Genomic DNA, 13,529 nt, shown 5'->3' with positions numbered 1-13,529 from the left:
CCTTCTCTGCTTCCTCCCCTTAAAGGTTGACAGCAGCCTCTTTTCAACTGCATTAGAACTCTTTTGACCTATGGTTGCTGCAGATAGACCTACTCACTTGAGACTGATGTTACTAATGGCTTCACTGAGTATTCAAGTCCTAGCTTTCTGTGCCTGTTTCTTTCCTGTTACTTCATTTTTTTTTAAAAGGTATAAAAGGATTATGATGCTTTTGTTCATATTGAATAATGTCTATTTCTTTAGTAGTGCTCAGGTTTTGTAACACAGGGCTCAGATAAGGAAGCTTTAAATGTTGCTCATAGACTAGGCTAGTAACATTCTCCAATAAAATGCTAGTCTTTTTTGCCGTCGCTTTTCTTATAGACAGTGCAAAGAATTTAAAGGTAGGTTTTCCTATTGTGTAATTATTTCTCTTGCTTGCCAAGAGAGAAATGTTAATGGGAAACTGCTCAGGATTCCTGTGGGAAGCTCTTAGGTGATACACTTAAGACGTGAAACTCCAGGGGTGCTTAACTTGGCATATATTGTGCAGCAGATCCCTCCTTGCTTTATAAAACTGTACGATAAGCTGTGGAATGTTTGCCATTCATCTCCAGGGCTCATTCCATTCTCCCACAGTAGCTCACTCTTGTGGGGTACCTTTCATGCAAATTCCATGTTAAGTTTGTGTTTTCTTTTCCTTTTGTGGGTTGTCTTCACAGAAACCTTATCTGCATATGTACTCTTGGCCTGTGTGAAGTAGTTGTGGCTGGAAATTGGGGGTGTGAAATCGCCTACTTACAAACCAGCAGCTTGGCTTGGATAGCAAAAGGCAATTCTAAGCACGTTCATTTCCTTCCTGCTGTCCTTTCACTATGGTCCTTTCTTCTTGGGCTTGAAAGTTATTTCTATCTGTATAAATTACCTTGTTTCTCAAACAGACATATTTTTCTCCCCTCAGGACAAATACTAAAGAGTTAAACACTGTTGATAATGTTAAGATTTGACTGTTTGGATGTCTAATCTGTATTCTTTCTCATGCTCAGGGTTTGCAAGCAACTGAAGTCTGTTGTCCATAGCAGTCTGTGTGTAGAAACTGAAGTGAGGCAAGTAAAAATAAAGGATTTAAAGACATGGAGTCAGGCAGAGGAAGACAGTGTGTGTGTTTTTGTTAGGTGTAGAAAAGGTATTGCTGATTTATGCTAGGATGAACAAGGTACCAAAGCTGAGATTTTTTTTCTCAATTAGGAAGACTTTGTGTTATTTTTGCAGGATTCACCTTGGTTTTACATAGTGGTATTCTGCAAATATTCTGGCTACAATTGGAAGCTCTTTAGGGCTTTTTCAGAGTGCTTGTCTCCTTTGGGCATAAAGGAACCCAAGTTCTGACTGAAATGCCTACCTGATACTACGAGAATATGTTTGCTGCTGGTAGAGAATCTTTTTGAGGTGGATTAGAAATTAACTGCGTTGCTTTCCACTTTTGGCCATCATGTCCTTTGAGCAGGAGTGGTGTGTGGGTTGGCCCTTTTTTGTGTTCTGATCTTCCATTTGGTGAGGTGCCACGAAAGTCAAGATGACAGGACTTTTGAAATAGTATTTACCTTTTAGTAATGTTTTACATAACCCTGTATATAATGATGTTCCTCTATATTGTTTCTTCTACTAGTCAGAATGGGTTGGTTGTCCCTTTTTGACACTAGTGCTTGTGCATGTGTTTCTCTGTCTTTTCTGTCTGGGGAACTTACTGTCATATTTTTGGCTCTGACGTGACATACTTGGATTTCCTAGAAAATGATAATCCTGTCTGCTCTGGGCTACCACACTGAAGCTTATATGAGGAAATACAAGTATATCTACAGCTAATGCTCATTGCTTTGTCTATTTTGTGTGTGAAGTTGTACATGTTTGTAACAAAGCAGGAGTGCTTTTTGATAGTGACTGCAAAACATGCAGAAATGCAAGCAAACATTGGTTCTGTGGCAATGGTAAAACTCTAAAGCAAAAACCCCCTTAAATCAAAAGCCTGATTTGAAGCGGAACACTATCCAGTTCTTACAGACTCCCAGCACCAAGTAGTATTTATACCAAGGTTCATTAAATGTGGTGGTAAGTTGTTCCCATAACGTTGGATTTACGCTGTGTAAGTGGATGTCATGTCCTCTGGAGTGTGTCATCAAGTAACAGTTTAATTTCTCTTTGTTTCAGATTAAGGGAAGTTTCAGAGAAGCTGAACAAATATAATTTAAACAGGTAAGACCTATCACATGCTGCTGTAAATCATTTGGGAAAGTAGTTTTTCTAACAGTAACAAGAAGCAAAGGCTTGTACTGTAGATATAGCCTTGGAAATCCTCAGTACTACTAATAGTAAAGTTTAGAAATTATTCAGATAACACAGAAAGAAACCTGGAGACTTTGAGTTATGATAAATTATATTATGAAATGGCTCTTTAATTTGAAGTATAACCTTTATTTTTCCGGATCAAATTAAATGAAAACTCTCATCACCTGTTACGTTTTTCCTGCATTTTATGTGCTTAATGGCCAAGAATACGTCGTAGTTTGCTTCAACTAATGCCCATGTTTAGTCATTCTTGAATGTTTTTCATATTGGTAACCATCACTGCACATTTTTCCTTCCATACACAGTTTAGAATTTTTTTTCAGAATTTAAAAGTTTTAAAATATTATACATTCTCACTTTCTATTTTCAGCCACCCCCCTTTGAATGTATTGGAACAGGCCACTATTAAACAGTGTGTGGTGGGACCAAATCATGCTGCATTTCTTCTTGAGGTAAATTACTGAAATCTTCTCAGATAACAGACTTGAAACCATACCCTTAAAATTAGTTGTTGTAACATTAAATTGATTAACATTCCTCAGTAACTGAAGACTTGTGTTTGTATTTTTTTCTGTAAGTTGTCTTATATTTCAGTTTTGAACACTTACTTTTCTTGTTCTAAATGCAGGATGGTAGAGTCTGCAGGATTGGTTTTTCAGTTCAACCAGACAGATTGGAATTGGGTAAACCTGAGAATAGTGATGGGTAAGAAATGCTTTTCTTCACATTAAAACATTCTTTAATGAAGTCAAGAAGCAGCTTGGCTGCTTTTTGGTTTTGTTTTTGTTTGTTTGTTTTTGAGGTAGGTTGGTTTTGGAGTGGGTACTTGGAGTAGATACACAGTGGTTATAGTGATGCAGCCAAACAGCCTAGCTTGACAAACTGGTGTAGGAATAAATAGTAGATGTGATTCTAAAAGAAGTGAGACAGGGTCTCTTCAAGAAGCAAACTCCTCCAAAAATAATCCTTATGAAGGAAACTCTGTTAAATTGTTAAGCTTCGTGTAGAATCCACTCTGAAAGTGGTCCCATCTGGAGAGACTCACTTTCTAGACCTGTGGTCTTCAGTCCAGGTAAGTCCCCCTTAATAGGACTGATGGTTCCTATTTGAATGTAAACCAAATGTGGCTTACTCAGGCTCAGGGTATGGACAGAACACCTGCTGATCACAATTTGTATGTGTATGCTAACTGAGAACTTTGCACAGTGGCTAACTCAAATCACTAATTAGCTTAATATGTATTTGCGACTGTGCTATTATGGATTGCCCATGTACATAAGGTCTGTTAGGCATGTTTTCCACTTTCTTTTTCCAGTGTACCTCTTAATAAACAGTTAGCTTAGTTTGGAGTATTCCCCAAGGGTGTTGCTTAAGCTGGTATGTTACCAGACTAAGTCCCTGAGAGTTTCAACCTGGGATTCCAGGTTTTGTTCTTAACCCATTTGGGATTGTTTTGTGACTGATTTACCATCTTTTACTTTCAGTTCAAAGTTGAGCAGTGGCTCAGGGGCAGGAAGGACATCCAGGCCAGGCAGGACTAGTGACTCCCCATGGTTTCTGTCTGGTTCTGAAACTCTGGGCAGACTGGCAGGCAACACCCTTGGGTAAGTTTTGATAGGATTGAGGCTGCAATCTGTTTGTTCCATATTTGAGTATATGTGTATACACATATATAAAATGTATGCAGTATGTATAAGGGAACGTATAATTACAGCAGTTGTGTAGGTAGGGTACAATAAAAAAACCTTTATTGGCGTGGTTAAAACAACAGACATCGAAGTGACCCTTCAGCACCTAGGGTATGGAGAGTTCTTCATATATTTGTGAAGAATAACTTGGTTTTGGCTGTGTTGTCTTTTTCCATGTTTTTTAGTTCCTTGATTTTTGAAAAGCAGTGTTTTAGAGGGACACTATCAATTTGAACCCTGATAGGCTAAAACCGTTAAGTAAAATGAGTACATTTATGCAGGAAGAACCTTCATTACCTTTGTGTGTGCTGTTGTATTGTGCCTTCCTCTGCCCTGCACCCAGTAATAAGCAGTGTTTTGGTAGCTGGGATCCTATACATAGTAACAGGAAGGGAACACTTGGAAAAGGTTGTCACTCAGAACCTTTAAAATTGTACTATATGCTAAATGTACCGCACAGATTTGGATTTCTTATCATTAGCTTTAAAATTGATGGTGTCCCTTTTTACAGAAATTTAAATTAATCTTCATTACACAATTCTCTTCATTATATGCTTTTGTGCTGCTTCTTAAGGTTACTCACCATAGTAAGGAGAACTGTGTTTACAAGCTGTGGTTTCTGCATGTGAATGATTTGTTAAGAGGGAGGAACTGCAGCTTTTCCATGAAATGAATTTGTTGTTGATATTACCAAATAAGCTAGTGTAAGCTGGGCCTTAGTTGCATGAAAGAGGACTCAACCCCTTACCTCCCCAGATCTTTTGTGAAACCTTTGTGCATGTGACCCAAAAATCCATACGTTATAGCAAACTGATATTGTCAGGTTAAAAAACTTACTGGGGAAGTGTAAGACATTTTTTTCCTTGCTCTTCTTTTAGCTGAGCATAACCAGTTAAAATTGTTTGAAGCTTTGTGCTTCAGAGACCAACCCTGAAGAGTTGCTTATGTCTCCCCTTGCTTGTTTCAGAACTAGGTAGCTTGGAAGTCAGTGAACTAGTAGAGTAGCAGTAGGCGCTATAACTAGTTTATTAAATGAAGGGAATAGTTAATAAAGTGACTCTGAAAACATTGAAACTGTGGAGCCCTTAGATTAGATAACTGGATTTGGAAAATTCCTAGCATGCTGCTACACAGTGGAGAGATGTGGTATAGTAGTAGGAGAACAGAATTGATCTGAAAGATTTCCCTTCTATATTAATATTTATTCTAGGTTTAAACAGCTTTAATAGCAATAGCTGTATCCATATTCTCCTTAGCAGGACCAAGTTAGGACATGCTGGGAATATTTGAATTATTATGTGAATAGAAATGGTTTTAACTGTTATATGTCTAAAGTATGTCATTGTTAGTTTATAACTTAAGTTGAAAATGCAGCTGCTGTAGTAAATACTAATATCTAATATGTAACCTTTTCTTTAAACTCACACCTCCCTGCTGAGAGTTGAATTGAGAATTGCTGTGTAGGTAGAATTTAACTTCCCCTCAGCCCCCGTGCCACCTTCAGAACAGATTAACTGGCTCATTTTATTTATAATGTTGCATTCTTCTTTCGTTTGGGCTTTTTCCCCCCTCATTTTCAGTAATATCGTTGTTGTAGAATTCTCTTTCTGACAAGACTTTTCCTAAAGCCACAGTTGAATTGCTTTTTGTCTTGTCATTGTCTGTGTGGTCACTGGCTGGAGTCCTGAAAATATAGATGTGTCTGACAGGGCCTTGTCTTAAGCAGACACTCGAGTTACTCTGTGGTTTCATGGTCTTGTCAGGAGGAAAAAAAAAGAAACAGCAGCAAGAGTAGGATGTTAGTAATCAACTTAAGCCTTAAAATGTAAGACAAGTATACTTAATTAGCCTTTATAGCTCCATGTGATAGTCTGTTAACATACATTTTTTCGATACTGTTTCAGAGAACATGCCTTTTTTCATGTCTTATTTTAGATCTTTTTCTTGAAAGGAGGTTGAGACTTAGGGTTGATGGAGAAGAGGAAAGTTCTGCTGATACTGATTATTAAATAGCAATAATACTATATCCAGTATTCTTTAAGACGGATTGTATGATAAAGTTTAGTTAACCTTGAAGAACAAAGTAGAGTCTCTTGCCTTTCATGACAGAGTACATAGTGTTATGTCCAGAACAGATTCAGTTGACATAGTTCTGTGGTGACAGTTAAGATTGGTGGAAAGTTGTAATGATGGTGAGTTGTCTATTTCTACAAATCATTGCCTTTTTGCTCCCTTGTTTTGATACTGACCCAGAAATGAACAAGCTCTTCGGTCAGTTTGGCCATGTTTTTGCACTAAATACAGTTGATGCTGTATTTAGAGAGTAGAGTATCTCTTGAAAACCATCCATGAGGATCAGAGTAAGATCTAGTGTAAGATGTCCTCTGCAGTAAAGATTATTTTTTTTCCCCAGTGTAATCCTAAGCAATTTCTCAGTGTAAATCAAGTATCAGAATCTTTAGGAGGCCCATCTGAGTGTAGTGACCTGCCAGAGTCTGCTGACTCTGAAGCTGCTGCATGTGTGCTTTTATAGCAGGAAGTTAACAGCTGAGTGTCAGATGTTGAGCTGCTGCTACTGTTGCTTTTAGAAAATCTGGGAATTGATGTGTGTATGTATGTATGTACATACACATCTGCAGAACAATATGAGTAGGAGAGAGTGAAACTTCCAGTTGGAGTCCTGTTCTTGTTATTTCTTCTGTGTGTTTCAGAACTTTATCAATTGTGTGCTGCTCTTGTTCTTAGTTTTGAGAGGTACTTTGATACTTTGCCTATGAAGTCAAGCTGCAGTATTTTTCAGAGGCTGTTTACAAGTTACAATAAAACTAAAGATTTCTTGAAGTAGTCCCCAAAGTATGCTGCTATATTAAAAAAATGCATAATCTCAATCTTTTAGAAGTCGCTGGAGTTCAGGAGTTGGTGGAAGTGGAGGAGGATCTTCTGGTAGATCATCTGCTGGAGCTCGAGATTCTCGAAGGCAGACCAGAGTTATACGCACAGGACGTGATAGAGGATCTGGACTGCTGGGAAGTCAACCACAACCAGTGATTCCAGCATCAGTCATTCCAGAGGAACTCATTTCACAGGTACATGAACTAGAAACTGTTGCCAAAAACTTGGAGAGCTTCTCGCAGCATGTGAACAGGAATGTGTTGGTAGTAGTAGTGCATTCTCTCCAAGGAGTAATGGCATATAATTGAAGAGATTCTAGCTGAATTGGTTTATTGTTAAATACGTAGTGGGAGTGATAGACTTTTGGATTCTAGGCTTTTCTTTTCCAAGGACAAGGTGTATGTTTAGTCTAGGTTGGGAAGGTCGCTCATTGTTCAGTTGCTGGTGGGAGATCTAGTGAAAAAATCAAGTATTTGAGGATAGTATCAAGCACTAAGTTTCTTGAAGGGATACAAATGAAGGGAGGCAGGTTGACTTTATTTTCTTGTTTCATAGGAGGAGTGATCCATTTCAGATTTAAATGGAAGACATTAAACATATTTGGTCTTTTAAAAATACTAATAATTCTTCTTCAGGGACATGTCTACTTAATTTTTAATTCAGGTAACTGATGAACTGCAGGCTGAGAATGACCAGTAATGAATTATACTCTGCTGTTACAGGCACAAGTTGTTTTACAAGGAAAGTCCAGAAGTATTATTATTCGGGAACTCCAGCGAACAAATCTTGATGTAAACCTTGCTGTAAATAATTTGTTGAGTCGTGATGATGAAGATGGGGATGATGGTGATGACACAGCAAGCGAATCATATCTTCCTGGAGGTTTGTATCTTACAGCTTTTGATAAGAAAATGCCAGTGTGTTCTTACTTTTCTGTATTTAAGTGCTGCCAGTGTGTTCCGTGCTGTGCAAGGTATGCAGCGAAGACAATTCTTGCTTATAGGAGCAAAGTCTATAAAGATGCACTGGGATGTCTTGAGGGGATGAAGTTAGCCACTGAAGAGTAACTGTTGATACTGTTTGTATCAGAGTAAGGCATGAAAGTTAATTTTTGTTTAGGATCTCGGGCTTTTGTAACATCAGCATTACTTACGTCTCTATTTTGCTGCTCAGCGAGATGCTGAGACTGCTGTGTGGCTTGCTCATAAAGCTAATTCTAAAACCTTCTAGTGACGTGCATGTTTTTTACTACTAACATAGATTCTTAATATTTATGCAAGTTTTTAGAGCAAAATGTATACAGCTTTTGTAAAAGCAAAATGCCTCAATTGAGAGCAAAACAGTGTACAGTTGTTACAGTTATATTGAGCATTTATTCTTCATCTCACATTCCCCGTGTAAATGCTGTAGTATTCTGGCTACACCAGCAAAATGCTGTAATTGAAGTGCAGCTATTTTTGAAATACTGTCTGTTCCATACAATTGCTTTTTTTAAAGACTTTGAGTCTTTTGCATTGGCTAAATAATTTAGGCAATCTTTGCTTGCTGAATAAACAGATTTGAATACATAGCAACCAAATCTAATGTTCTTGTTAGGTGCACTGCATGAAAAGAACACATCCAAACTCTGACTACATAGTAGCTATAGTAGCTTTTCTTTCTGTGTTTCAAAATGATGTTTTGATATTTTTCTAATAAATATTTTTTTTTCTGCTCATCTGGTTCACCAGGAAGGCTCATGGGCTTCCTCCATCTTTTGTCAGTCATGGGATTAGACAACGGAGTTTTTTATTTCTGCAACAAAGACTTTGTATTTCATTTTGCCTCTTCTAGTTTTAGTTGCATCTGTCAAGCATTTTTATTTTGCTGTAGAATCAAGAATCTTCCAGTGAAAGGGGTGAAAAATCTTTAATTCATGTCTTGTTATTTAGTGATCACCTGATGACATTAGACAGATGCACTGGAGGAAGTAAACTCTCCTAACTCTTTCCAGGTATTCAGAGTAGGAGTTCTTACTCTTGAGCATACCTGAAGGCACTCCTCCAGAGCCAGCTTTCAGAAGATAATCACAGTTAAGAAGTTCTGCTGTAAATTGCTCCTTTTAACCATACTAACAGCTTTCTACAGCATTAACTGTTCTTGTAGTACCTCTTGCAATCATAAGGATCAATCAGTAGGGCCTGCCTGACAGTCTGTGACTGGTAACTTATTTGAGGGTCCCTCTACCACTGTCTGTGAGTCTTCTTTATTTGAGATAGGCTAAAGTAGTATGCAGAATTTCACTGTCCTCACTGGATCTCCAGAAAACAATTTTATCCTCAGTGTAATTTTTAAAGTTTCTTCCCTGTTTAGACTAAACTTGCCTGTAAAGGATTGCAGCCTCCTAATATTAGGTTTTTTCCCCTTTTTTTCTTCTACCCCACAGAGAAACTTTTTTTTTCCTAGTTCTTGTGGGAAAAGATGTGGAAATGACTGCTGGAATGCAACTTGATGTGTCTTAACTCCAGTCTTCAGTGATGTAATTCCTAATTTGTAGGATGTAATATGCCTTCTCTGTCTGTCTTAAGTTTTACAGGCAAAAAGCAGTTTGATGCACAGAAATGGATGAATTTGGTATCTGAATCTCATCATGAGGAGAAGTCTAGCTGAACACTAGTCAGTGCTGTTGTGACTCTACTGTTGGTACATTAAATAGTTAAAAATTACCAGTTCTTGCTTGTGCCACATGACCATGCAAGTTGATTTCAGGAAAGCCTGATGGCCAGAGAAACTTGCCTATAGCTTTTTTAGAAATATTTTGCTCTAGGAAGTTTGCACTCTTCCTGCTTTCTCTTGTCATCTCACCTCTGGGTACTCTCTTGGAACTGTAACATCAGATTTCATCAAGGAAAACTGTAGATAACTGATAAATGCTATATGTGTTCAGTTCTTAGGCTTTTTTATGATTCTGAAAGATAAAGAACTTCTTTCCTTTTTTTTTTTTTTTTTTTTTTTTAAAAATTATGTCAAATTATGCTTTAAAGCTTTTTGATCTTGTTCATTCCAAGCACAGAAAAAGCAACTGACAAGACGGTTTTTGCCTCAGAACTTTTGAGGTTCTTGCATTTTGATTAAAAGCATATGCTAATTTTTTCTTTCTCCCTTTTGCATGTCTGATGCTTTGTGACCCTTAATTTAAGGGTTGCTCCTCTAAGCCTTCTTAGACAGAAGAACTCTTTTTAAAACACTGCAAGTAATTTACATTTGATTTTTAAAATAATAATGAAGTCATTAAAAAGCTAAGATACTTTCTAAGTACTGTGAAATTAATGAATTCTTATTTAATACATCATCATTTCACTAATATATCAGTTATTCCAGTTAGTATTGTAAATGTTATGCATCTGAATTTTTTTAAGGTAACAAAACCCATGTCTCAGTTCTTCCTGAATTCTTCAAAATGCCTGATGTGAAGAGCAGAACTTTACTTTTCTGTACAGACTGTCAGCAAGTGTCTCGTAAATATTTATTTCTGGGCCCTTGTGTACTTTGATTTTTGTCTTCTCTGATATAGTCCTGTTTCTTTTGGTTTATGATTGTTGGCAGAGAGGAAAGTGGGTTCATTTGATTCATAGCAAATACATAAGGAAGATAAGGTAAAAACTGCATAGAACAAGATCATTTAGCATAGAAAAGACTTGAGAGTCTTTAATTTTTCCATTCATATCAAGTTGCATTAGAAGCTTCTTCTGGGCTTTATGTTCTGTTGATTTTCTGACTAGAGATTCTGTAGAAGTGAAAATACTGTGTGGTTCATGTAGTTCAGATGGGTGTGTGTTTGCTCAGGAGCTTCTGCATGATGCAGTGGGTTGTCGCTAGTGGGACTTATGCAGTGTGGGTTTGGGAACACCCAGGCTGCTTTGGAGAGAAGAGAGAGGGGCTGGAGTGGCAGCAGTGCTCACTGTGTTGGCTTGCAGGGAGGAGGGATCGGAACCACAGCACAGCGTGGGATCAGCGCAGTGGCTTAGCCTTGGGGAGAGCTATCAGATATTTGGGGTTGGCTTTGTCTGTGGTTTTGTTGTGGTTTGGTTTTTTTTGTTGTTGGGTTGTGTTTGGGTTTTTTTGTTTGTTTTGTTTTATGAGCTTCAAGTTGGGTAATATTTTGGATAAATATTATCTTATCAAGGCATGAATTCCGGAGTTCTGTTTTAGTCTGGTTTCCTAGGGAACCAAAATACATGTTTCTCTCCCTTCACTGTCATAGTTTTGCCAATTTAATCCAAACTTGAAAGAGGAGGAGGTACTAAGGCATTGAATTCTTGAATATTTCATATAAATCTGCAGCTGAGAAGAGGGGAGAGAACTTATGATTGCCCCCTTAAGGGAAAAGGTTTAAAGTGAGCTCAACTTGAGATCAGAATTGATCTAAGCAATGCCTTCAGTTAATGAATGCAGTGAGAATGCTACTCATGGAGCTATTGAAAGTAAAAAGCTGTAGTACTTGAATTGCTGCTTATGTGCATACTGAAACTTAGGGGGTTTTATTAGTGGGGAGGTTTAGTATTTTTTTTTGTTTCATTTCTTTCCTCTGAGCTGATTATCATTTTCCTTCTAATTTTCTAGGGTATTTACTAGCGAATCCTGGGTACTTTCTTACCTAAATAGGCTGATCAGAGTTATCACATGTAAATGTGAAAAGTGTGGTCTGATTGTGGTCTAACACAGCATAAGAGATGAATGATATAATCCCATGGGATTTTTCAGAAGAGTAGAAAAATAGTCACAGAGAATGCAGGGTTTCCCCCCCCCCGGGTTCTGAAACTGGATATAGCCTGGTAGTATCTGTATTTTCACAGCACTAAAAAAAATTCCAGTGATGTTTGAAAGGGAGTGGATTTGGCTCCTATCTCTACTGGTTTTAGCACCTTCCTTTGCTGGTATAGAAAATGGAAGAAGGGGGATCTCTTTCAGAAATATTGGAAAAAAAATATGATTTGAAGCTATAATAAGAGAGTAAGAAAAGGCTTCATTTCCTTAATGCATATTTAGCCCAAACCCACATAGTTTTGGTTCTTAAGTCTGATGGCTTGAATTTTTACTTTCCTTTTTGGAAACACAGCTAAACTCAACATGCCTGACATGGTGGAAGGGGGGTGTGTGTGTGTCACAAATTAGTGTGTTTTCTTGCTCAGCTTACCTTAACAAAAGGCCCAATATTATTGATTTTGAATGAGGGTGCAGAGTTCTTTTTTGTACTGGCCAATTCTGTTTGTAAAAAGAGATAGATCAAAGTTCTTTGCAATTTTTTCCTGGATAGTGAGCAAAAAAATAGAGAACAAGTCACTTGACTATAGTGAGGTTGGAGCTTACCTAGGAAGAGATGGTCGTGGTGGGTGTGGGAGGAGGGAGCAGCATGTCAGTATTGGAGGGTACAACTGAATCTCCGCTGTGTTTCTGGCTCTTAAAGTCTAGTACTTAAAAACTGATGCTCTTAAGGTGAGGTGTGCTGCAGCTTTGTCATTGTGGAGAGCCAGTGAAAAGTAGCAGGCAGGGTAAGGCTGCTCTGAATGATCTGAATTGTTGTAGTAAAGACAGAGGTTGTTTGCCAAATGTGAATTTTTTCCTAGGATTTCCAAGCAGTCTGTCAAGGATGACTTCCTAAAATGTACTGCACGAACCATGGAGTCCCAGTGGTGTGCTTTTAGAAGCACAGTCTACACTTGAGTGGATTACTTAATTAATGCAAAAAGCATTCATGCAGGTCTTCCTTGCTTTGAAATCCACAGCACTCAATAGTTTCAGCGCTGTTTTTCTGGGACACCTGGTTGTACTTGGTATGTATTGCATTTCCTGGAGATGGGAGTTTAGAAATAAAAGGAAGAATATTCTGATGTGCAGGGATGTGAAAGTCTGAAGTGAATTAATACTGGCTGTAAGTGTGGACTTTTGGCCCCTTTTCAGGTTATGGATGTTGTCTCCTTTGTTCTATGCCGCGTTTCATTCCAGACACTGAGAAAAAGACCCATACTAATCAGTTCCTACTGTTAGGAACGCTGTTATTGACTTATTATTATTACTTCAAATCTTGTTTTCTAGCTACTATTTTGTTTGATATGTATGATGAGAGAGAGGCTGAGAACTGGAGGTGCTGAAATTCTGTGTGCTCCTTCCATGTTTCCTGAAGGGACTCTGTATAGCCTCATGTTATCTTCACAGGTGGTTTAAGCAGATGAGGTTGTCCTGCTGCCCGAAGGCACTATACTGCCATTCCATTGCGTTGTGGTGAGGCTTGTGTGCCTGTATGGGCTAGGTAAACCTAATGTGGGGTAGCCTGATTTATTTTTTATTTTTTTTTCTTTAAGTCATATTTGCTTAAAAGTTTGGGAAGGGGCAGAACTATCTCTTTTGGCAGCAGTAGGGTCTGGTCAGTTTTACTGCATGTGGTGAGGCGCCACCTTTGGGACTCTATGTGATTGTCCAGTTATGTCAATCTGAAGATACCTTGTGAACTTCTGCTTCAAGCCAGGTGAATGTGCTAGTTGTAGATTTAGAAATCCCACCTTGCCCCAAGGATGTGCCTGCCACAGGGATGAAGGAGGGAAGTGGGTCTGTCTGTCCTTTCTGTCGCAGCAAGATGGTAGTAGG

The 13,529-nt window shown here is 38.2% G+C and overlaps 1 protein-coding gene across 1 annotated transcript in view; it reads left to right on the top strand.

Moving 5' to 3' along the window:
- The first annotated feature begins 2,190 nt into the window (after positions 1-2,190).
- The window catches only part of UBR5 (ubiquitin protein ligase E3 component n-recognin 5), a 64,552-nt gene continuing 53,213 nt past the window's right edge, over positions 2,191-13,529 (top strand). Inside the window, exons 1-6 of the mRNA XM_009069318.1 lie at positions 2,191-2,232; positions 2,696-2,777; positions 2,954-3,030; positions 3,810-3,929; positions 6,910-7,099; positions 7,628-7,787. The gene's annotated coding sequence lies outside the window, so the exon portion shown is untranslated. The remainder of the gene's footprint in view (positions 2,233-2,695; positions 2,778-2,953; positions 3,031-3,809; positions 3,930-6,909; positions 7,100-7,627; positions 7,788-13,529) is intronic.

Source organism: Acanthisitta chloris, unplaced genomic scaffold (genome assembly GCF_000695815.1).
Source record: "Acanthisitta chloris isolate BGI_N310 unplaced genomic scaffold, ASM69581v1 scaffold27882, whole genome shotgun sequence".
NCBI lineage: Eukaryota > Metazoa > Chordata > Aves > Passeriformes > Acanthisittidae > Acanthisitta > Acanthisitta chloris.
The sequence above is the reverse complement of the archived record's forward strand: the minus strand, read 5'-3'. Positions and strand labels throughout refer to the sequence as shown.